This window comes from Octopus bimaculoides, chromosome 14 (genome assembly GCF_046866305.1).
Source record: "Octopus bimaculoides isolate indiv1 chromosome 14, ASM4686630v1, whole genome shotgun sequence".
In the NCBI taxonomy this organism is placed as follows: Eukaryota; Metazoa; Mollusca; class Cephalopoda; order Octopoda; family Octopodidae; genus Octopus; species Octopus bimaculoides.
The window spans coordinates 1,152,375-1,179,277 of NC_142941.1; the positions used below are offsets into that span (position 1 = coordinate 1,152,375).

Here is a 26,903-nt window from a genome sequence, read left to right on the forward strand (position 1 = left end):
GGTCAGTAACAACCAAAATAGGAAATGATCACATGCACTACATATTATCTATCACTGCTTGCTTGATCTACTAAAAACAGTAGCCAAATTTCCCTTCATATCTCATTCTATTAAGAAGGAATAAAAAAGGAGTCACCAAGATTCACTGGAGCCACATAAAAAGCAACCAGTACAACATTCTGTGGTTGGCAAAGCATCCAGCCATAGAAACCCTGCCAAAACAAACAAATGGAGTCTGGTGCAGCTCTCCAGCCTCGCCAGCTCCTGTCAAACCGTCCAACCCATGCCAGCAAGGAAAACGGACGGTAAATGATGATGATGATGATGTAATGGTGTAATGATGCCTGAAAAAAAAAGATGGGGTGGTCATGATTGGAATGTCTTTAATCAAGAGTAAACTTGAGCAGGGCTAACCTGGGTGTTGCACCACAAGAAATTAGAGAAATATCCTCAAGCCCTTACCCACGTCCCTAATGCTCACATCTTACAAAACACCAAAGAGAATGAAAGCCCCGCTCATAAATCTCCTCCAACCAACAGCACAGGATTAGAATCATCACCAGGGATTCGCCATAGCAACAGCGTTCGTCCAGCTTCTGACGGCCAAAACACACACACAACGTCCTTACATCTCTCTCAGTATTTCCACTTATTTGCAAAATGAAAATAGGAATTTCTGATGTGTTTCTCCGTTTTTTTTTTTTTGTATTTAATTCTCTGATGTATGATTCTCAATAAATCCTGGCTAATGTCCCTAAGATTGTGAATGTATTGGCAACAACACGTGCCAAAGTGGCACATTTTGAGTTTTAGATCTTTCAACAACTGTACAGAAGAGAAGAATCTTGGAGTTTCACAGAAGAAGCATTAAATATATTAACTGGACACATGAGGCTTATTAATTATTCATTTATATACATACATATATCCATATATATATATATATAATAATATTATTAGGGACAAAATCCAAAATTACAGGTAAAAAACTCAATTAAAATCAATTTATAAAAAATTAAAATTAAATTGAGCCTTATAGATAAAGTATATATAAAATATATATAGTTTTAGGGAAAATAACCAATTTTCAGGAACTCATCGATGAAAATCCACTATCACATACAGAAAAATTAATAATTAAAAGCACAATAAATGAGTATAATATAAAGTAAAGTAAATATCATAAGATAAATATAATAAAAATATTACACGTGTTTCATAACCAATTTTCAAATAGAAAAGAAATTTAAATCGATTAAAATCAATTGAAATTATCGAAAATAAGTTCTATTCAAAAATATAGCTACTCGTCAGATCGTAAGTAGAACAATAATTAGATATATATCTCAACCAACAATAAGTACCAAATGAATTAATATGAAATACTTATTATATAAAGATAGAAAAAAATATATCATTTGGAAAGGATACAGTTAACCTGGTAAAATAATTGCATTTTAGACTTCACTAAATGCACGCCGCCAAACTTGAAACAAAGTAAAGTTACAGCAAAGAAACATAATGTAAAATTTACTATAAAAACATTAATGTTATCTCAAGGGAATAAAAATCTTAAAGGAATGAGAAATTGTTGACACACACTCATATAAAACAAATGTGATTTTCTGTGAAAAGTAATTTACTTGATGAATGTCATACAAATGAAAACTTTTACAGAAAGGCATTGGCTTTTTTACACAAGCAGAAAGCGACTGTCTTCTCTACGTAGCTGTTTGCGTGTAATAATAACAAGACATAAAGACGTGATTTGATACAGAAGTTTCACTAGTTGAAGGAAATGTTTTATTGTTCAGTATCATGGCAGACATTATTATTTGGTAATGAACATATCAATCATCGGATACCCATATTGAGCGATCAAAATTGAGAGGACACACCAATTAAATGCTGTGACACAAGTGATATAACTATTCAGTCCTAGACACATGACTTTAACACCATATGATATTAACAACAATCGGAAAAATAAAATTTCCACCTCGATAAGTACAACCATATTGATAAACAGGAGGTCAATAAAACTCACCTGGCGATAACGTATTCAAATAATTTTAGAGTAAAATTATCTGTATAATTATTCTTATACCATAAACTTTTGGTTAATTTTTTAGTAAGTTTAAGGTTTTATATTACAATGACACTACGATTTTGATAAGACTAAATCAATAGTAGTATTTTAGTTTATTTCATAATATTATTTAATTTACGACTATTAATATTTTTATTTATTTATTATATATTAGAATTTAATATTTATTAATATGTTTTATAAGATAACTATAGTTTTTTGTTCTTTTTATGTTGTTAGTTATATAAATTTTAAATTTTTCATTCATTTATTTAAGTATTATTATTTCATTCATGCTTCCGTATTCTATTCTCTATTTTAACGTTCTTTTTTAACGTAGTATTTTCGCGCGAACTCTTGCTTAAAACGCTATAGTTATTAGATAACGTCTTAGTTTTTCAGTTTGAATTACGGAAAAATTTGGATAAGTACTGTTTTCACTTTGCTAAAGATTTTCTACTATTTGAAAATAATATGTATTCTTGTTTTTATACTATTCATTTGGTTCTTTATAGATTATTTTAATACATAACTTATTTAACACTATATTATTTAGAAGTTATAGTTTCATTTCAACATAATATTAGAACTTCGATTGGAATAGTGTTGATATATTTTCGATTATTTTTGATTAATATTATTTGATTAATTATTAATCTTTATAGTTTATAATATCGTTAAAGTTTTTTTTTTTTTTAAATCAAAACTTTGTATATATATATAAAGTTTAACCTTTTATTCCTAATAATTTTTTCTTTCCTAATTTTTTCATTCATAATTTTTTCCATTCATAATTTTTTCATTCATATTTTTTATTATTACGTTTGTAGAAATAAATAATCTTGTATTTTTCTATTATTCAATTGATCTTTAATCATAATTAAATAAACGTCTTTAGCTTTAAATAGTATAGCTTTAACTATTACACCGGTTAAATATGTACTAATTTTATCTTCATTATTATTTTAAACTTAAACTTCGTTCAACTTGTATTTAAAACAATGATAATTTAAAACAATGATAATTTGGGTAAGATGTTTTTTGTATATAATATACGTGTTATTATTATGGATGAAGGGATGATTATTGAATGGTTATTATTTTGATATTATGATATTTTTTTAAATAATTTTTCTATCTTTATATAATAAGTATTTCATATTAATTCATTTGGTACTTATTGTTGGTTGAGATATATATCTAATTATTGTTCTACTTACGATCTGACGAGTAGCTATATTTTTGAATAGAACTTATTTTCGATAATTTCAATTGATTTTAATCGATTTAAATTTCTTTTCTATTTGAAAATTGGTTATGAAACACGTGTAATATTTTTATTATATTTATCTTATGATATTTACTTTACTTTATATTATACTCATTTATTGTGCTTTTAATTATTAATTTTTCTGTATGTGATAGTGGATTTTCATCGATGAGTTCTTGAAAATTGGTTGTAAAATACACACACGCACACGCACAAACACACACACACACACATACATATATATATATATATATATATATATATATATATATATATATATATATATATATATACATATACATATACATACATATACATATATATTTTTTACACAGAACAAACATTGTCTGATATACAACTCAATACATTAGGTGGATTGGCTAGTTATATCTATCTATCTATCTGTCTATCTATCTCTCTCCCTCTCTCTCTCTCTCTCTCTCTCCCCCTCTCTCTCTCTCTCTCTCTCTCTCTCTCTCTCTATATATATATATATATATATATATATATATATATATATATATATATATACATATATATACTTATCAAACGGTGACAGTCTGGTTTGCAATTCCTCCCATTGGCTGACCATGGCTATGACTCTTATAAATACTCGAGGTGTCTCCTTACCCACCTTGAGAGGAATCATGATCAGCCAAGGGCTAAGCCGTAAATAAATTCACTTGAATACGTCTAATGAACCATGCATACAGTCTCACTGTGCAGAGAGATGCTGTAGTTAAACTGCTGCTCTCTCAGCAGAAAACATTGAGAAATGACTTGACTTGTTTCGCCTGGCTTTCACCAGCTCATTAGGTGTCTTGAATTCATTCTTTGCAGAGACACAGTAGCTTAATGAAAACAAATGTTGTGATTAAACTACAGGGTTCTTTCTGTGGAATGCTAAAATATGACATAATTAGCTTCACATGGTCTTTGCCAACTCTTCAGGAATATTTGCTTAATTCTACTCGACGAAACAGTAACTTAATGCAAATAAGTATTGCATTTAAACTATGGGGTTTTCTGTGCAGATTAAACTGGGAAATGATTTGAGTAGTTTCACCTGGTCTTTACCAGTTCAAACTACAGAGAGGGATAGGAGGTTAATATAAATAGATATTGTGGTTAAACTGCAGGGTTCTCTGTATTCAATGAACTGGGGAATAAGAGTTAGTTTCACCTGGTTTTTACCAGTTCAACAGGTGTCTTTACTTTTTTCCACACAAAGAGAGAGTAGCTAACAACCACTTATGAAAAGTGTGATGTGTACCAGGATAGATTTTTAATTTTTGCATTCAAGTACATTCTTGTTAGCACAGTAAAATCAGTTTATTAAACATACAGAAGTAAAATTGTCTCAGAATTATACACACACAAGCTGTTCATTTTGCTAAATCATACACGTCACAATGTGTCTCACTTCCTGCTACATTTCTGTACATCTCCCATTAAACATTATTCCATTCCAAAGACTACCCCAAAAACACAATTCCTCTCCATCTCTCAAATATCTCTTCCTGGACATGGACACATCAAAGCTCTGACATCTGGCAACTGACTTCGTAGATGCCTACAAGATTATCCACCATCTTTTCAACAACAAGCTTGGGCACCTTTTTGAATTCCATACATTTAATACTCAGAGACATGCTTACAAAACCAAAAAAACAACACAGCAGCTATGATTTTCAGAAACATTTTTTCATGCTCAAAATTTACTGAAGCATGGAATGAATCACCTGCATCAGTTGTTAGCTGTTGGTACACAATGTCTTTCAACCTTCCACGCTTCCTGGAATTCACCAACCATACACCTGATGTCCCCACAGCTCCCCTTTATTCGTACATGACTCATTCACTGTTCACTTCCTGTGCATTATTCCATACACCGTTCATGCACCTTTGGCTACCCTTTTGGATGAGATGTAGTGCACCTGAGCACTGTAGACAATAAATTCGTTAGTATTATTATTACCATTCACTCAACTAAAAATGTTTTAGAATTTAGGCTACACCCCAGTCATCCCTATTCTCTGGTTCATTTGACCCCATTTCGATTATACACCTCTAGTTTTTCTCTTCCCCCTAAATAATAGTGTAACAGAATTAATGCCATGTGTCGGTCAGATCAGATCACATTCAAGAAATAGGTCAGTGTTGGTCAACAAATGTGGCTGAGGGAGAGTAGATATGACAATGATGATGATGATGGTTAATAGTGATGACGATGACGATGATGGTGGTGGTGGTGGTGGTGGTGGTGGTGATGGTTGTCGTGGACTGTGGGGGTTGACATAATTGACTTACCCACCTCATCATCTGAAATTGCTTTGCTGGCCTTGTGATGAAATTGAAAATCAATATTATAATTGCCTCAGTCAGCCTGTCTGTCAACAGCTACCACTATCACTTTACCTTTGAGTGGCTTCCAGTCGGAAGAGCACCCAGCTGTAAAACCTAATTTACTCAAACAATCTGAAACTATTGAGATTTGTAAACAGCCAACCTGAATGTGCTGTAGCCCTGCTCGCTGCGGAGGAAGAACTGTATGTCAAGCAGAAATAAGTTTATACTGAAGTAATCCTGGCAAATGTAATCAAGCATGAACAAACAAAATGTGAACCAAACTCTCATGATGAAGAGGAATCTTACCATCTTGCCAACGTAAGAATCTGTCTCCATATAAAATGTAGGACAGATTTCTTCTTTCTTTTTTTGTTTATACATTTGAATAATTCTCTACTTGCACGTAGAGAAGATTCTGGTTGTTATGAAAACAATAATAACAACAATGATTAAAAGAAACAAACAAGAAACAAGGCAAAGCAATCTATTTAATATGTATGAAGAGTCTGTGTTTTAATTTCACTGTTTTAATCAGACAGCTTCAACTCGTCAACGACCTTCATTTTAATAATAAAAACCCACGGTAATCCTATTACAAAAACAACAAAAAGCAACAAAAACTGGCAATTGATTTTTTAAAAAACATTTTTTGTTTTCATCTTGTTTTCTTTTAGTTGCAGGATTAAAAATCACTATTCTGAATAGACCAGGCCATTGTTTTTTTAGACAAGTCCTGTTTGTACAAAAATCTCTTAGTATATAATTGATTTTTGAGCAGCATAGTTCAGAGATGTGTGATTTACCGCTTGCTTGCGCACAATTCCAGTTGAAATGAAGTAGGCAAGGAACGCTGCTGAGTGAGGAGAAACCAGCACTGAGCGACAACAGACTGCCTCCCTCTCAATGCTTCATTTTATGATTATATTGATAATAATTTCCAAAACAACACACAATGTAACAAAAATAGAACAAGCCATTATTTGGTGGTAGTCTTGTCAATACAACCATGAATAGACTTCAATTTTTCTGTTGATTTTAATGACTTTTACTTCTTTAGAGAAATTCAAAAAGTAAAACTGAATATTTTCATAAAATCTTTGGCAAATTCATTTCTAAACATGACAGTTTGTTATGAAACATTATAGTTACAATATTGTATACTACAAATACATATGGTTTGTGTGATAGGCTAGTTTCAATCTAAGATTCTCAAGGAATCTTAGCGAAATAGAAAGATAAGACAAGTCTTATTTTTTTAAAAAACATTTGTGGTAAAAAATCTCAAGTGAAGGAAAGTACCCATATAAGGTAAGAATATCTATATAAGGTAAATCTAAACCTAAATAAAACAAGTTCAGTATGCAAATATGCTAGTAGGTGCCCAACAGGGCTGCGTTCTCAGCCCTTCCCTCTTAATTATTGTTCTTCAGCTCATAAAAGAGGAGGGAACAAGAGTCTGTCAGTAGGATCCCCTGTATGTCAATGGTTCTCATTGCTGAGTGAAAGAATTAGGGAGAGAATTTCTAAACTTGGAAGTAGAGTCCAGAATCAAAGAGTCATAAAAATTAAAAAAACTTAAGTTAGCAGAAAGGATACAAAACCCTGTTGTCATCTGGGAAGGGGTCATGTTTGATATGCAAATATGTCGGTAGACTCTCTTTTCTGTGAATCCATTGTAAAGTATGAATGAGTGGCAGGAGAAAGGCTTTATGTTTTGATGCTGACCAGGAGCAAGTAGCAGTTAGGTCACTCTTAGATTCTTTTCTAATTCCCAAAAGGTTTCCTTCCCCTGTAGAAGAAGTCTAGTCTGTGCTACATAGGTGACCAAAGTCAGTAGGACTGTGGAATGCGGATTAAGAATGAGGAAGAAAAAATTCAGAGAGCCATTACCTGCTCTGGCAAGAAAGGGGGTCATCTTGAATATGGATGTTGTGTGAAGGTGGGGAATGAAACAAAGATTGACTGAATGAACGTGTTATGTCAGTGGGGATGGGAAATAGAGCAGAAATGTCCTGAAAAGAAAACTGGGCATCAGAGAAATGAGGGAGAAGAGAAATTTGTGATGTGAATGGGTGGTTAATGATATATCAAGTGACCCAAGCAAAAGAGGAAGACATGAGATGAAATGGGTGAAGTGTTATCTGAGAAGAGTGAATGTCAAGGACAGAGATAATGAGTGATGACAATATTTAGAGCAAATGCTTCACTGGGGAAGACCTGGTGCATTTGGGAAAATGGATGTAAAATAATGATACTGGTGGTGGTGGTGGTGGGGGTGACGACGACAATGATGATGATGGTGATGGTGGTGGTGGTGGTGATGATGATGATGATGAGGAGGAGGAGGAGGAGAAAAATAAGAAGAAAGTGAAAATATGAATCTAGTGATTGAAGCTTTGAAGGTTATTCTGCTTGGAAAACTATAAATTAACAAAGAAAGGAAAAGAACGTCAACAACAACAGCAGCAACAACAACACAAAAAGCCTGGCCTCCTCTTTGAGAGAGAATCATAATGAGAATTCTAAGCTGTGTTGAATTTTAAATAAATTATTAGAATTTCCTTATCTTTGCAAGGTTTGGTGAACATGTTTGAACATTTAATAAGAAAGCTTTTTAAGAATTAACATGGAAAAAATCTGAAAAGGTTCTTCACTTGAAAACAGTATTTCTCCTTGGAAATCTAAATATGTTGTTTATTTATCAGAAAACATTCACAACCACAACAACCACATCTACTACCACAACTACTACTACCACAATCACAGTGACAACAACCACATCAACAACCTCCTTTCACAAGATGATAGCTGTTAAATGACAGGAGTAAATACCTTGTGCTGTTTTGTCCTGCCAAGGTGAACTTTGCCTTTCATCCTTTTGTGCTCGATAAAATAAAGAACTGGCCCAGGGTGATGGATGAATGGAATTGTCAGAGATACCTTGTGGTATTTGTTACAATCCTGACTTCTTAATTGGCTGACTTCATCTGTCATCTGGTGTACCACCACCATCACCCTGGGGAAAATATTTAGACTAGGTCCCCCACCACCACTAGTCTCCGAGGCTCTATAAAAGTGAAGGGTAATAGGTATGTTCTTCCCCTTGCCTGACTAAAGGGTAAAAATGGTAAAAACAACAATAACAACAAATACAACTACCATAACAACAAAAACTATATAAATAAACTAAATAAAACTGCATAAAAGAACATTGAATACAACAATAACCAGAAGAAGAAGAAGAAGAGGAAGAAGAAGAAGAAGAAGAAGGAGAAGAAAGAAGAGAAGAAGAAAGAGAAGAAAAAGGAGAACGAACTTTTGTAGAATAAGAACAACGACAACAATTGTAATGATAACAAGAAGAACAACGACTGATAATTAATTAGTAGAAAGAGATGGGGAGAGGGAGAGGGAGAAAGAGAGGGAAAGAGAGAGGGAGAGAAAGAGGGAGGGAGGAAGAGGAAGAGAGAGAGAGGCTGTGATGATATGATTTTTGACATTTCATCCAGATTTTCCAAAGTACAGTGAAAACTGCAATGAGATTCTCTCCACCATTCATTAACGACTCCATTGATTTGGTTTGCATTTACTTTTAGTTTTTTAATTGATATTCTTTGTCCATGTATGATATTGTATTTCCCCCTCCTCTGTGTGTGTGTGTGTGTGTGTGCCCAAGTAAATATTATGTGTAACAGCGTTTCTCATTGAAACGTCTCGGCATTGAAGTCAACAACAGCTGTAAAACATAGCAAGAACATTGGCAAACAGCATTGTGTAAATAATTTGTTAGGGGTCTATGCATGGCTGTGTGTGTGTGTGAATATATATATATATATATATACTTACATATATATATATAAATGTATGTATGTATATATTTATGTAGGATTGTATCTATATAAATATATATGGTTATGTGTGTGTGCGGTGTGTGTGAGTATATTTATTACGTATGTACATATCTATATGAATATGTGTGCGTGTATGCATGAGTATATATGTGTGTGTGTAGGTGTGTATGTAGGTGTGTATGTGTATGAGCGTATCAATGTATACATGTGTGTGTGTGTTTATACATGTGTTTGGCGCATGTGTCTATATATGTGTTTGCATGTGTGTGTGTGTGTGCCTGTGTGAAGAGAGAGAGAGAGGGAGGGAGGGAAAGAGAGAGAGAGAGAGAGAGAGAGAGAGAGCATGACATGCACACCACACCTGGCCACGTACTATGAAAAATACTAAACCGTCCTGGTGTATGGAAGTTTAGACAGAATCCTGCAGCAGAAGGATAGGAATGGAAGGGGCTTGCGTGTGTATGTGTGCATGTACATGTGTGCATGCATGTATCTATGTGTGTGTATCTCTGTATGTGTGCGTACGTATGTGTGTGTGTATGTATTTCTGTATATGTATGTATGTCTTTATATGTGTGTGCATATTCTATGATGTTTATATTCCACAATGCAGAGATTTCTGTACAGAGTCTGTACCAAGTTCTCAGCTGAAATCTAGCCAAAAATATAGTCTGAATATGACTGACAATTTATATGATGATCGATTACATATTCGCGTGTACACACACACACACACACACACACACACACACACACACACACACACACACACACACACACACACACACTCGCCTATATGCATCTGGGTGTACACGCATGTATTCCTCTTTCTCTCTCTCTCTATGGATGTATGAGCCTGTCTTCACGGTGTGCCTGTGTGTACATGTGAATAAGCATCTGTGTGAATATTTCCTCTCTTGTTGGTTCAACATTGATATTTTCTTGAGCTTAGATTGCTATGAAATCATGTAGTTATGTGTATATCTCTGTCTCTGTATATTTGTATGTGTGTGTGTGTGTGTGTGTGTGCATACACATATGTCTAGAAGTCTATCTATCTATCTATCTATCTATCTATCTATATATATATGTGTGTTTGTGTGCGTGTGTGTATATGTTTGCATGCATATATATATGTATGTATGTACATCATCATCATCATCATCGTTTAACGTCCGCTTTCCATGCTGTCATGGGTTTGACGGTTTGACTGAGGACTGGTGAGCCAGATGGCTACACCAGGCTCCAATCTGATTTGGCAGAGTTTCTACAGCTGGATGCCCTTCCTAACATCAGCGACTCCGTGAGTGTAGTGGGTGCCTTTATGTGCCACCAGCATGAGGGCCAGTCATGCGCTACTGGCATTGGCCACACTCAAATGGTGTTTTTTACATGCCACCTGCACAGGAGCCAGTCCGGTGGCACTGGCAATGACCATGCTCGAATGGTGCTTTTAACATTTTAACAAATGGTTTACACCTGGTAGCTTACTGGTAAAGGTAAGGCCAGACTATTTTGAAAACTCGATAATGCTTAGTTGGCATTGATTTTTGTGAGCTCAATCAGGTGTTTGATTGGAGATTCCCATAATGATGTTATTTTTCCTGCAGATTTTGCATTTTTTCACGTGTAAAATTTCAACAAAATTGATAAAATAATCTCTAAGGAAATGCTTATTCAATACAAGGTCAGAGGTGGGCTTAACTTCAACACAGAAAACACAAGCAATGCTGGGTCCAACAGCTAGTACACACATACATACATTCGAGTATTGGACCTCATGTCAAGCCAAGTGTGACTGTAGTCATGGCTGATGCTGGTATCAGGTCAGTAGCACCTGTGCTGGTGGCACTCTCAGAGTGGTTGGTGTTAGGAAGGGCATCCGTCTATAGAATCCTTGCCATATCAGACTGTAACCTGGTGTAGCTCCACCGGCTTACCAGTTTTCAGTCAAACCATCCAACCCATACCAGGAGGGAAAGCTAACATTAAACGACGATGATGATGATGATGATGATGATGATACATACATACATAATTCACTTTTTATGTTTAGTGAGCTATGTGTAATTGTGTGAGATTTTGTGTAAATATGTGTTTATGTATATGTGTGCAAAGACACAAACACCTGAATGTGATAAGGCTGTGTGTATGTGTGTGTAATTATGTCATGATGAATCCATGTGGGAATGGTCTGCCTCTTCAAACAAAAACACATATATCATATACAACACATACATACAAACATACACTTATACACATATACACAAATATATAAGCACATACCTACAAAAGATACTTGCATAGAACAACACTCATTGACACACACACACACACACACATATATATATACAAACACATAGACAGGCTGTGTGTCTGCAGATGTACTTACTAGTACAAGCATAGATTAGCACACACACACACACAGGTGCTAACACAGAAACAGATACTGAGACACTTCACAAACACAGACACACACACAAACACATGCAAACACTTAGATGTTCCCCCACACATACACACATGCTGATGTATACATACATAAAACACACATATATACACATATATACACACAAAATCGATAAACTTCAAAACAAGCCAGCTTTCTGGCTGTGAGGGGGGAAATAGAAAGAAACAGCTTAAAACAAACTTCCTCCCCACCCTGCCGACTTCCTCCCCCCACCCTGCCGACTTCCCCCCCATACAAAAAAATGTCCGTCTTTAGTGGAAACTGATAAAAAACTTCAATAAAGAATTACTAAAAGACAACAAGAAATCAAAGGAAACATATTGTAATGAAATTCTTTGAACTTTGGAAAGGATTTTCAATGAAAAATCCCTATTTAATTACTCCCCTCATGATAATTTCACCCCCACCCTCCCCCCGCCACACCTTCCTTCCCTCCACTCTACATATCTACCTGGCTGTTCGTTATGTCATTCTCTACCTCTCTCCATCTACCTGTCTACCTGACTGTTGTTCATTATTTCTCTGCCATCACTCGCAATGTCTGTCTCATTCCATTCTGTATAATCGCTCTCTACCTCTTTCTCTCTACACCTGTCTACCTGTCTTTTCATCTTATATCACTCTACCTTTCTATCTATCTACCTGCCTCTTTGTTAGCTATCACTATCTACCTGTCTACACACCCGTTTACCTGTCTCTTCATTTTTTATCAATCTCTACCACCCATCCATCTGCGTCTTCATCAAACTTCACTCTCTACATCTCTCCCTCTCTCTTTGACTCTCTGTATATCTATCTATCTATCTATCTCTCTAAATATATGTATATATATATATGTGTGTGTGTGTGTGTATATATTTTTTCCTAACAGTTTTCTTAATTGATTGCACTTCTTTTGATGATGATGATGGCTGTTAAACTCATTATTCTTGTATATGTCTCTGCTTCTAATGGTGCTGATGCCATTTTGCCAATGTTCTTTTGATGCTCATTGCTGTTGTTATTGTTTTTACCTTGTGGCTCTTTTCCCATCAAAGATTTGATCTTAGTTCCTTAACTCTCCTCCTTCTCACCAACTTCCATCCTTCTCTCTTCCTCTCTATACACCTCTCACTTTCTCACTCAATTGAACTTGGTCTCTATTTCTCTCCATGTCTTGCAACATAATCTACCATTTTTTTTCTAACTTCACATTGTATTTACAAATCCACACATATGCACACACATACATACATATATATAAATACACACACACACACACACACACACGTGTATGTTGTTGTTTTATGTCTGCTTTTCTATGCAGGCAAGAACTGGCTGGAACTTGCCAAGTCAGTATTCTTTGACTGGATGCCCTTTTTTCACCAACCCTTACTTCTTTCCAAGTACGTTACTTAAAGAACTCCTAGTCTTTCGCCTGATCAACCACTCAACACCTGGAAATATCTTTACCACAGGTGTAACAAAGAACACCATTATGCAGAGGTGACATTGTTTCTAGCTAAAGCCTGGTTTGGTTCTATAGTGTACTAGTTGTGTATGAGAGTGAAATATCAGGGAAGATGGCCAATGTCTACAAACCATCCATAGAGTCACTTGGTGAAACAGAATTACAGGCAAGGGAATTCTTCTTTAAAGCAAAGCTTGACAAATGCAAAACAGCGCAAGACTGCATTAGTTTAGTCTGGCAGGTCACATGTATTTGTGAGATAAAATCACGTGACATATAAAGACTGCAATGACATGGAAACCAGATGAAGGAAAAGCACTGACTCAAGAACACCTGGTGCTGGACATTCTGGAAAGATTTTAGATATGTGGGAAGCAGTTGGATAAGAACAGGAAAAAGAAAAAAAAAAAGCAGTAATAAATCAACCACACTGGAGTAAGCTTGTGAGGATTCCCATAAACAGCAGAGGAATGGAGACAAGGGGAGACTTGTATGTACGGACAACTGTCTGTGTCAAAAACCATCGTGCCCAGGCTGGCACATGCATGTGAAGATGGATGCCAAGACTTTATCAATGGAGGCTGTCTATCCAGCTGTCTGTCTGCCTGCCCGTCTGTCTGTATACATATATGTATGCATGTTTGTCTATATAAATGATTGTATTTGTTTTTGTGTACACACACACACACACAAATAAATATTAACTTCTTCATATACAAACTGTTACGCTGGTTTCGACTATTCTACAAATGCAATCTCAGATGATTCATGTGATGAAACAAAATTCTGTTAGAACATGAAATGTAGAACTCTTTATGAGCTGAGTCCAAATCTTGTTGACGTCAATTCCATTTTTCAACACAGGGTGAATAAAATAAAGTATTAGAGTCAATTATGGTGACTTCAGCATCCTTTGAGAGATGGATGACCTTCTTCCAATGCAACAAAAACCCAACAAAATGTAGAGAACAAGTAAAATTGTGTGTGCTGTATTACTTGTGGAGCTATGTGTAGCATTAAAAATTGTCTTTTTCACTCTTAGCAAATACTCAGCATTGATCACACACACAAACCATAAGTTACAACACAGACAATCAAACATATATTTTATTTAACAATACTAACAGTTGAGACTATATACAACAAATTGGTAGAGTTGTGTGAACTGTAGTACTTGTTTAAACTAGGTGTAACTTTAAAAAACTCTTTTCCATTATTACTATTACACATACAGCTTTGATCTGAAATCTACTATTACAAAACACACACACACACACACACACACACACACACACACACACACAATCATACTAACATTTTTATTTAATAAAATCAGTTGAGAACACATAAAGACTGATAGAGTTATAAACTCTGTTACTTGTGAAACTATGTGTAGCTTCAGAAAACATTTTTATTGCTGCTGAACACTCAACTTTGATCCCAAATGTACCATAAATAACCACAAACACACACAATACAGAAACAATAACAAATACATCTGCAAATATATATTCCTACATACATAGCCCAAGACATACAGACATATGTATCAATTTATTGGTTGTTTGTTCTCATCAATCTGTTACACTACGCATGCATTTACAACATCTAAATATCAAAAGCCAACATTATTATGTTTAATTGTAATGATATTTGTGAATTTAGATTCTGTGTAACGATGTATTGATAGACATTGATGAACATGTGTGGACACAAATGTCTGTATATATATATATATATATATATATACATACATAAGTCATATATTATAACAATGTGTACATAAAAAAACAGCCATCACTTTACTGAACAAATATCTCAGATGATGACAATATTCTGTGTGTATGTGTGTGTTATACATTTATTTCTATATAAATACACATACATGCATATATATCAGTCTCTCTCTCTCTATATATATCTATATATGTATACATATATATATATATATATATATATATATATATATATATATATATATATATATATATGTGTACATATATGTATGTATGTGTATATATATACATACATAGTTATATACACACATTTATATATACACACATATATATGTGTGTGTGTATGTATGCAGGCACAGAAACACACACACACACACACACACATAAATATACAGGAAGGGTAGCTGGCAGTAGAAAATCTGCCTCAACAAATTCTGTCTGACCCATGCAAGCATAGAAAAGTGGACATTAGCTGATGATGATAATGACAATGATGATAGTGATGATAATGATGGTGGTGGTGATGATGTATACATATTTGTATGCATACATGCATACATACATATATATATGTGTATATATATATATATGTAAATATATTTATATACGCATGCCTATATAATATGTATATAAATACAGATGCACATATATGTGTGTGTGTGTGTGTCTGTGAGTGTATCCTGGAAGAGAAAGAACAATTCCCTTGGGCCCCTTCAGGGCATCTGCATCAGCTGTGAGGAAGTTTTCCTCAGACTGGAGACCTTCTGAACTTTACTGACAGTACCAGGGTGGGGAAGTGGAAGTGGTGGAGTTGGAGTTAAATTAAGGCAGCCACTCACAAGATATATATTATATATATATATATATATATATATATATATATATATATATATATATATATATATATATATAGATAGATACACACTCATACACACACATACACACACACACACACACACACACACAAACACACTCCACAACTATGTTCTTGTTATCAATGATACAGGTGTATACAATTTAATAGGATATGCATTTTTTAAGCTGATGCACATGTATGTATTTGACTATATATACATGCACATGTGACAATCCCATGTAGGTGAACATACATTGTTACATGTAGGAGCATAGTTGTATATGCACAAACATGTTTACTCATGCACACACATATGTATACTTACTAATACACACATGACTGTCTTTGAAAACATGTCTCAATCTCTCTCTCTCTCTCTCTCTCTCTCTCTCTCTATTATACATGTATATGTACATACATATGAGAATCTATATATAAATATATATATATATGTATGTATTTATGTAAGTACGTATGTATGCATGTACCCATGCATCTGTATGTATGTATACACATCACATAGATACACACATAAAACAGTGTTATATCATTGATGAAGAATGTGAAAGAATGCATGGAAGATAAACACAGTTATTCTCTACTTATACACCCCAATATACATACATATATAAACATGCACAAGCAGTAATGAATATATATGTATGCATGTATATGTGTGTGTGTGTGTATGTTTTTTTTTTTTTTGTATCTCGTTCCTGTTCCTCCAGTTTGTCCCACCTGCCACCCTGCTGCTCCTCCTGGTGGCTTGCTGCACCACCAAAAACTAAACCAAAACAACAGCAAAAATAGCAGCTTACCTTCATACTAGAACCGGTCTGTTAGTTCACTGGAAAAGTAAAGCTGGGGTTCACAACCTGCACTCAGGCAGACATGCATCCCTGGACTCTGCCTGGGCATGTGATGATGTAAAGGCATCCCAGCCATGACCATCACAGTTTCTTTTTTCCTTCAGTTATAGTGTATTTAGGATCACATTATATATTGTGACTTTCTTTTAGGATGGTGCTTTGTGAAGTGAGGGAGATTTGGCTGCTATTTCTAGCTGATCGATTAACCACTCAGAGGTCTCCCTTGTTGACTAGTGTTGTTTTGTTGTGTTGTGTGTGTGTGTATGTATTGCTGTTGTTATCAGTCTATCTGCTGCAGCAGTGTGACAATAACTGTGTGTTGATGTATTAGAGATGTGGTATGGAGGAGGAGGAGCAGCAGCAGGAGGAGGAACAGGAGATGAAGGAGAAGAGGGAGGCTGGCTTTGCTTGCTTACTTCTCCATCTTTCTCTCACTCTCTCTTTCACTTTCTCTTTCACTTTCTCTACCTATATATACTTTTCTCTCTACACACACCTCTCCCTCTCTCTACACCTTTTGCTATACTCACCTTTTTTTACATACACCTTGCTCTACACACACATCATTCTCTCTTTTTACATCCTCTTCTTCCTCTATATTCTCCTCTCCCTTGATATATATACACCTCCTTCTCTACACAAACAACTCTCTCACTCTACATATGTTTTTCTCCCTCACTACGAACATTCCTCTCTCTTTATATACACTTCTCTTTTTATATGCAGTTCTCTCTCTCTCTCTGTACATCTATCTATCTATCTATCTATCTATCTATCTATCTATCTATCTATCTATCTGTTTATCTGTCTATCCATCCATCCATTCATCTATCTATCTATCTATCTGTCTATCTGTTTATCTGTCTATCCATCCATCCATTCATCTATCTATCTATCTATCTATCTATCTATCTATCTATCTGTCTATCTATCTCTATCTCCTCTATCTACCTATCTATCTCCTCTATCTGTATACACACACTCACACATATATTTATACATACATATATGCATATCTAGACCTCTCCCTCCCTCCCTCCTTGCCTGCCTCTCTCTCTACACCAGATATTTTCCTTGATCAATTCCCAATACTTACAGACACCTTTTAAATTCAATAAACATTCTTGTTTTTGTTTTGTTTTGACAAAATGGCTGAGCCTCTGCCTCTGTCAGTATTTCTGACCCTGGCTGTTCACTTGTTTGATCAACTTGGCTCATTGAATAAGTATATAAGTGGCTGAGTACTCCACACATATTAACCATTAACCTAATTCTCAGATAAACTCAGTATGGTACAATGTGACAGGATAAGACATTTACAATTCCAAGTAAAATCAATTCAACAGGCTTCCACACAGTTTCCACCTCTCCAATGTCACTTGCAAGGTATGGCTCAGTCCAAGGCTATGGGAAACAACTCTTGTCCATGATGTCATACAGTGGAATTGAAACTGAGATCTCATGATTCACCATTCACCCACAGAGCATCTTCAATATCTTTTATCTTTTACTTGTTTCAGTCATTAGACTGTGGCCATGCTGGGGCACCACCTTCAAGAATTTTTAGTGAATGAATCGACCCCAGTAATTATTTTTTTTTATGCTTGATACTTATTCTATCAGTCTCTTTTGCTGAACTGCTAAGTTATGGGGACATAAACAAACCAACACTGGTTGTCAAGTGGTGGTGGTGGTGGTGATGGGGGGGGGGGCACACTCACACACACACACACACACACACACAACAGGCTTCTTTCAGTTTCCATCTACCAAATCCACTCACAAGGCTTTGGTTGACCCAAGGCTGTAGAAAAAGACACTTGCCAAAGACGCCACAGAACGGGAGTGAACCAGGAACCCTGTGGTTCGGCAGCAAACTCCTCACCACACATAAGTACCTGTTTTTGTTTCGGGTCTTCCATTTTAAATATCTTTCTAAGGAGATAAAGTTCAAGGATTCTGACCCCTTTTCAGGGTGTTCAGGAAGTGTGGAAGGAAGCGAAGTGCTCCTCACATCTGACTGCTGACTCTAAGTTTGAGCAAAACAAGGCATTCTACTGAAGGTACCCAACAGCCAAGGGGGTGGGGGATGAGCGATTCATTTCTATATTATTGTTCTAACTGTCGTTGTGGTTGCTATTGTAGTTATTGTTGTTGTTGCTGTGGTTGTTGTTATTGTGACTGTTGTGGTTTTTGTGTTGTTGTTGTTGTTGTTGTTACCATCATTATGGTTGTCGTTGTTGTTGTTGTTGGTGTCATTATGGTTGTTTTTACTGTTGCTGTTGTTGTTGCTGTTTGCAGTGATGTTTGCTTGTATAATTGTTCAAATATAAATGATGTGTGCGAAAAAGTAGGAAACACGAGAGAGAGAGAGAGAGAGAGAGAGCGAGAGAGAGAGCGGAATGGAAAGGAACGAGGAGAGGGAAGGAGAGGGGGATGTGCCTGTGTTGCTGTGGTTGTGTTGATCCTGTTTGGTTGAGTTGTAAGGAAATGGAAGCCAAGAGAGGGAAACATGGAAGATCACAGAAGGAAGAAGGAAGAGAAACAAAGAAAGAAGAGAGAATGGGAGAAGATCTGAGAAGAAAACGAAGAATTTAATTCCTTGTTTTCTATCTTTGGAAACTGTTTTTGGAGCTTCTCTTGTGTTCTGTGGTGAAGGAAAATACCCCCTTCCCAGCCCCCCCCCCACTCTCTAACATATACATAAATACACTCACACACACACATATGCACACATGCATAAACATACACACACACACATAGACACACACATATACATACATACATATATACATAAGCATATACACACAAATGCATAAACATATACATATGCACACACACATGCACATATACACATAAACACTCATAACCATAGATATACACATGCACACACAAAGACATACACACACATGCACCTCTACACATGTACACACAAAATAACATGCACATACATACATACACACACACACACACAACATATATACACATATACATATGCTCACATACATGTACAAGCTCGTACACATAAACACATATACCTATACACACGCAATACACATACAACTACAAACATGCTACACACAAGCACACACATATGTGAACCTATATACAAACGCATACACCCTCACACACGATTGCAAATAAACATACATACATATGTGCACACATACACACAACATGATACAATCACATATTCACACATAAGCAACAACCACAAACACAAACACATATTTAAGTTACAAACAATAAGAAATGTACTCAATACAGAAATAATCTGCACAGATTTCATGAAGTCTATCCATCTATCTATCAATCTATCCATCCATCTATCTATCTATCTATTACTTATCTGTTTGTCTGTTATCTATCTGTCTATCTGTCTGTTTGTCTGTCTGTCTGTCTGTCTGTCTGTCTGCCTGTCTTTCTGACTGTCTGTCTGTCTATCTGTCTATATGGGCGTGTGTGTGTACACACAAACATACATACATACACGCATACACACACTCACACACACAAATAGATACATAAATAGAAGACAAATATATAGATATACACACAATGATACCTCGAAGTACGAGTTTAGTTCATTCCCTGACCATTCTCATCTTACGATTTACTTGTTTTACAAATCAATTTTCCCCATTGAAATTAACTAAAATATAATTAATCCATTCCAGCCCCCAACAAAACCATTTATATTTACTTTTATAAGGAAGAAAGGAAACGGTCAACAGTGGCTCCACATAAAAAACAAAGGACAAACACCGATGTGTATGTCATCATTGCCATCATCATCATCATTTAATGTCCATTGTCATTCATGCTGGCATAGATTGGGTGGTTTAACTGGGCTGGCACACTGGAAGGCTCCAGTCTGATGGTTTTCTATGGCTTGTTGCCCTTCTTAACGTGAACCACTCCATGAGTGTAATAGGTGCATTTATGTGCCACCGGCACTGGTGGCATTTGCGTGGCACTGGCATCTGACATGACTGCGATTTTGCTTGGCTTGATGGGTCTTCTTCTTCTCAAGCACAACATAATGCCGAAGCTCTTGGTCACTTTGCCTCCATGAGGCCCAGTGCTCAAAAGGAACTCAGCCACCTGGTCTCCATGAGACCTGCTTGAAAGGAACTCAGCCACCTCATCTCTGTGATGCCCAGCGCTCAGAAGGAACCCAGCCACTTTGTTTCCATGAGGCCCATTGCTCAAAGATACGAGAAATTGTTTTTTCTTTATTTGTGGTTGTGATAAGATGATGTCAGTGGTAGTGGTGAGGTGCATTGGAAATGGTTCTGTTAGAGCGAGAGAGAGAGAGAGAGAGAGAGAGAGAGAGAGAGAGAGAGATAGAGAGAGAGATAGAGAGAGAGAGAGAGAGAGAGAGAGAGATGGCTGGAAGGTGGGTGTGGGGAAATGCAGCTTGATACTCTCACATGCAAAGTCTCACTGCAATTTGCCTTTATTTCAGAAGCAGAGTCCCCCATTTTTCTCATCAATAACCATAATTAGCAGAGAAGAGGGAAAAATATGAATACATCAAGTTGTAGGAGTGTGTTTGTTGGTGTTTATATCTGTGCTTCCATGTGTTTGTGTGTGTGTGAGCATGTGTGCACATACACGCACACATATATATATGTGCATATATATATATGTGCATATATATATATATATATGTATATTTGGTTTTGTGATACAAACCAGAAAACAAAATGCCAAAAATATGAGTATATATTTTTTTCTCTTATCAATAATGATGAAACTTTTGTAATGCACAAAACTCTCAGCCTTTGAGTCACTCCGTAAGTTCTACCAGTTATTATTCATATTCAGCATAAGTTACAGAGTGTATGTATATACACACAGACACAGACCTACACACACACACACACACACATCCATGTGAATGTATATATTTTGCAATTTACATTACAATCTTGCACCTTGTTAGTGAAATTTTGCCAAGGTAAATATATTCCCAAAGAGAAGGACAAAGACAAGTTGACTTTCAGAATGTTTATTTATTTATTTATTTATTTATTTTGTTTGTTTTGTTATTTGTTTGTTTGTTTGTTTGTTTTTCCCAGATTTATGAAGCTCCACTTGATCCATCTTCGGAATGGTTCGGATGCAATTCTTCTCAATGTGTTACATTCCTTAACCAACTGAAGCATCTTTTTCAAGTAATTTATCCCAAAATATCTTGAATCCATCTGATTATCTGTACTTCAGGTATTAATAAACTTGGACAAGGTTGAATATGGCTGCTACAGTATATATGATGTGTGCATGTGTGTGTGTATATATATATATTGATGTGTGAGTGTTGGCACGTGTGTTTATGTATGTACATATACACACACACACACATACACACATGCATCCACACACGCATCCACACATTCTTACACAGTCCAACACAGTACCAGAAGAGGCTCTGTTTCCTCCTGTATGGAACCGAAATGCAGTTAAAGGAAAAGTTGGAGGAAATTAACTGATATTTTTCCAGCAATATGGCATAAGGAATTCCAAAGACTTCGTTTTTGGCAATATAACAGAGTTAGTAACATTAATATTAATTGTATTCATCATCATCATCATCATCATCATCAACATCATCATCATCATCATCGTTGTCATTATCATCATCATAACAAGGCAACCATTCTGCTTAGTGTCTTAGAACTGCTATCTTGTGGAATTGCTACATGTTGATATTCTACTCTGTTCAAATAAAAAAACTTAAAAAAACTGGGGCCAGATACAATTCTTGTCTGCCTGGAGGTTTGGCCTGAACCAGATACCCCATGCACATCTTAAGAGGACCAGCAGTTTATCCTAGGGCTAAATAACAGTAGCATTCTTCCCTTTCATGGGACTGTCACATTAAGTTGACAACATACTATCACTTTAGAATGATAATAATTTAGAATACTGCCAGGCAACCATAAAGAATACAACAGTTGATGAATGTAACATGAAAATCTGTGCTAATAATTCTGTATGGTTGGTCACTATTGTTAGTCCTCGTCTGACAGTTTTTCATTGCATCTCAAATACAGTATGGTACACTTATTGTGTGATTCTCTCATTATTATTTGCTCCAGTTCAGTGAAGTCTATGCTTTGTTGATGAAGTTTAATAAAGCTGAAACGTGCATAAAGTTGTCTCCCATCTTTCCACAACGTGAAAGTAGTATTAGTTATTGAGGAGATGAAGTTGTCATTTCTTCTTCCCATATTTATTTTTAATAAGTTATTATTTAGTTCTGAGAGTATTAACCCCAAATTTTGATTTGTTGTCCTGAAATCTCTGCATGTTAAGTAAAATTTGATTAAAAACAAAAGAAAGCAAAACAAAAAGCATGTTTTTATATGTTGTTTGTTTTGTAACCTAGCAACACAAGTTTTCTTTTTTAATCCAACTAATCTAAAGTATTCCCTAATTATGTCTTTCATCTTTGTAACAATGATTATTAAAACATGAACAATCCGTTTGGCAGTTTGGGATTTGGTCGTCCGGGAAGGAAAAAAACATTGTCTGAGACAATTGAGAAGATTTGCCTCATCCAGCTTTGGTTGGACGGCAACAAGTACAGCAGCAACAACAGCAGCTACAAGCAATAGCAGCGGCAGCGGCAGCGGCAGCAGCAACAACAGCAGCAACAACACCAACAACAACAGCAGTGGCAACAACAGCAGCAGCAGCATCAACAGAAGCAGTAACAACTGCAGCAATAATGACAGCAGCATCAACAACAGCTGCAGCAGCAACAGCAGCAAAAACAGCAACAGCAACAATAGCAACAGAAGCAGTAACAACTGCAGCAATAACAACTGCAGCAATAACAACAGCAGCAGAAACAGAAACAGCAGCAGCTGGATTCCCTTCCTAATGCCAACCCCTTTGCAGAGTGCACTGGGTGTCTCTGTGGCACCAACACAGGTGTTGTTTTACCTGGCACAATACACAGAGAGAATAGTTTGAACTTCAGTTTGCCATAAAATGTTCTCTGTTGGTTTCCTTGAAATATTTCTGCCATTCCACTATGGTGGCCTGGCCAACTCTGTTAAAATGTCTTGCTTATAAATGAAACAAAGAATTGTCACTTGTTCCTCTTTAAAAAAACACTGAATCCTTCCGTATTGTTTCCTTCTCAAGAACTCTTCAACCCAAATACTTACAATGAGGAACCCTGATACTCACAGAACCATTTCATTATTTCCAAATGAAATACAGTCAGAATCAAGAACTGGTATTACTTCTATTTTCCCAGTAAAATCAGGAGACAATTCTACTCATATTTCAGCTTATTCTGACCTCATCAGACAGGCATTGTCTTCACTGTTGTTTTCAGAATAAAAAGAATAAAAAACGACCAATTTTGCTGCTATTTTTAGCAAGCTGCTTACTTTATTAATTGAGAGGTGAGTGTTTATTGGAGGGAAAACTGTGACTTCCTATGGCACAATTCTCAGTTCTGTAGGTAAGAGGCACTTCATGGGAACAGGAAAGTCACTTGTGATGATAAAGATGATGATGATGATGATGACGACGATGACGACGACGACGATGATGATAGTCATCATTACCATGGAAGTTTTGGTAGTATTGATGTTGATGATGATGGCAGTGGCAATAATAATGGTGGTGATGATGACAATAGTAATGATGACGATGGTGATGACAGTAGTGTATTATAAGATGACATGCAATAGATTGGTGTAAAGTCGATGAACAGGTCTGTTATATTTCTGTTGTGAATGTATGAACAGATCACTCGCAGATGTTCCATGGTGGACGTATCACACACACACATATGTATACATATACATACATACACACAATTGGATACCTAGATATATACACATATACTCATGCACAGTACATATACACACACAACCTGCACACACACACACACACACACACATTTATATGTAGACATTAATATACACACACATATAAAGATAAGACAACCATACGTCATGTTTGCACATATACACACACATAAATACATATATATTTACATATTTACAAACATATTTAGAGATAGATTTATACACAGTGACACAGACACATATACGGATACATATATGCACACACACACACACACACACACACATACACATACACAGACACACACACAGACACACACACATACACACAGATAATGTAGACTAATGTTGTGAGGTAAAGGGAAATAGGTGGTGGTGGTGGTGGTGGAGGTGTGTGGTAGCAGTAGGGGTTTGTGGTAATGGTGTTGTGATATGGAACTAATAATAGCGGTATTGCAGTGGCGGTGGTGGTGGTGGTGGCAATGATAGTGATGCTGCTGCTGATGATGATGGAGTAGGAAGGCTTCTCTGTCAATTTTGATATATGAGTGTCCAATAATGATTTCACCTGCACATGATCGTTACAGCATCATCATCGTCATCATTGTCATCATCATCATCATCATCATCATCATAATATAAAAAAGCACAACAACAACAACAACAACAGCAGCAGTGTAAACAAAAGCAATCATTTAGTTAGAGATGGCTTGATATTCCAGTAAATTGAATCTTATGATAACATCCATATTTCATTTTCTCTGTTGTTGTTTAAAGTAAAGAACAGTGACCATGGCTGCTTCACCAGAACCAGAACCAGACATTGCAGCTCCAGTTAAGAATTAGTTAAGAGTTAGTGAAATATTTCATGGGTAAAGGAAACTGTGTGGGGTGGCGGAGGGTCGTGACCCTCTCCTCTCTCCTCCACCTTCCCAAACTGATTATTCCTTATTGACCATTCTTCCATCTGTGTCAACCATTCTCTTCATCCACTTCCATCCCCATCTCTATCCATCTGCCATCCTCCTTCCTAAACTTTCTTGCTTACCCACTCACCCTGTCCAATTCCCTTATATTCCACCTTCCTGTAATTTGTGACTCTACCTAAACCCATCTCCCCCCCCCCCACCATCTCATTTCTTTTCCAGTTGGGATGGCCATGGATCTCCTCCACAGCATTTTCATTTACCAACTGTAGACAGCCTACACTGTTCAATCTGCCAACAACCTTAACAATTGGACCAACAATGCTAAACGTGGCCCACACCATTATCCCCCACCACCTCCCACTTGCGCCATTTTCTTGACACACTTAGGATGGAATTCTTCAGTTGGACAACATCTAACATAAGTCTTTCCATCTGATCCAAAGATGCAGAAACAGAATTCATCAATTCAAAGAACTTTTGATCAGTCTTTGGTCATCCATTCAATATGGCTTTTAGCAAACTTGATCTGCTTCCACTGGTTCGTCTAAGAAATTATCAGCTTCTTTTGAGCTCTCCAGTTGAACAGTCCGAATTCTTTCAGGCAGTTTTTGACAGTTTGTGTTGTAAAGCTGATGTCATTTTCATCAGATAATTTTAAGTTCTTAAACTTCTCAGCCATCTGATCAATGGTATAAAGCCTAAAGCCTTAATTAACTTACTCTACTAATCCATAAAAGTACCTGTTATTAACTTGACTAGTCTTTATTTTACAGTTTGGGATTTTCTTATTCAAATCTCCTTCAATGGATGAAAATTTCAAAGTTCCTCTGCGAAGGATTTTCTCTCTCTGTGGACACTCACTCTCACCATCCTTACATAAGTATTTGTGCAGAGATGCTATGTGTTAATCTTTAGTCTTCTATCAATGTCTACATATTGTGTAGTGTTAGAGTCTGAATTTACACTGGAGCTAAGTAAATGTAAGGATTAAGTTTGTTTCAAAATGTCTCTTAAGTCTATAATCCTGTTTTGTTATTAAATATGGCATTAACATCTGCAGATTAGATACTGTGGCTGTGTCTTACTAACAACTTTGGTTTCTCGTTAGCCATTTAGAATGCCATGGATGTTTTCCAGAATGGTGGACTTCAAAGCCAACCTATCAGTCTTGCCTTTGTAGGAGGATATTGAAGAGCCGTGGG

At 36.1% G+C, this 26,903-nt stretch overlaps 1 protein-coding gene across 1 annotated transcript in view; it reads right to left on the reverse strand.

The window, feature by feature from the left end:
- LOC106872614 (protocadherin beta-15) overlaps positions 1–17,258 on the reverse strand; it is a 53,385-nt gene extending 36,127 nt beyond the window's left edge. Inside the window, exon 1 of the mRNA XM_014919656.3 lies at positions 16,890–17,258. The gene's annotated coding sequence lies outside the window, so the exon portion shown is untranslated. The remainder of the gene's footprint in view (positions 1–16,889) is intronic.
- Between the last annotated feature and the right edge of the window lie 9,645 nt (positions 17,259–26,903).